Genomic DNA, 766 nt, shown 5'->3' on the forward strand with positions numbered 1-766 from the left:
ATAAAGGTTCGTTGACGACGATATTTAGTCATAATTTTCGTTGACGAAAGCAACACTACGTGAGACGTACGGATCCATTTGCAAGCTTTATAAAAGGCGTGGTCAAAACAGGCGAGGATCAGGCAATGGCAAACCGGTATATAGAAGACAAAGCAAGAGCAGTCCAGTAAACAAGCAAGGGTCAGTCGACGGCGAATGTAATCCAACAGGGGCGAGACTAGAGGGATAATCCAGGTACAAGGCAAATATCAGAACACGAGAAAACAGACAAGGCAAGACTAAGATGAGGCTAGGAAAACTAAGCAGGCTCCATAAGGTAGCTATCAGCTATAGCAGTGATACACGCTAAACAATACTCGCAGTTTGAAAAGGATCTGAGTGGGTGTAATATAGTGAGTGAGATTGGTTACAGCTGTGCGCAATCAGTGCAATGGATGATGGGATATGTAGTCCGGGATGACATGCAACAATTTGTGTAGTGTGAGAGTCAATGTAACTCTTCTTTTGAACTGAGTGTACAGTATGTGATACACATTAAACTGTGTTAATCTAGTTTTTTTAAAAGGGATAATTCGCCCCCAAATGGAAAGTCTGAAAATTCTGATTCACCCCCATGTCGTTCCAAAACCGTAAGACCTTCGTTCATTTTAGGAACACAAATTACACAAATTAAGTTGAAATCCGAGAGCTTTCTGAACCTGCATAGAGACAGCAACATAACTGACATGTTCAAGGCCCAGAAAGGTAGTAAGGACATCGTTAAAAT

Source organism: Sinocyclocheilus rhinocerous, unplaced genomic scaffold (genome assembly GCF_001515625.1).
Source record: "Sinocyclocheilus rhinocerous isolate Xijiao unplaced genomic scaffold, SAMN03320098_v1.1 scaffold2870, whole genome shotgun sequence".
In the NCBI taxonomy this organism is placed as follows: Eukaryota; Metazoa; Chordata; class Actinopteri; order Cypriniformes; family Cyprinidae; genus Sinocyclocheilus; species Sinocyclocheilus rhinocerous.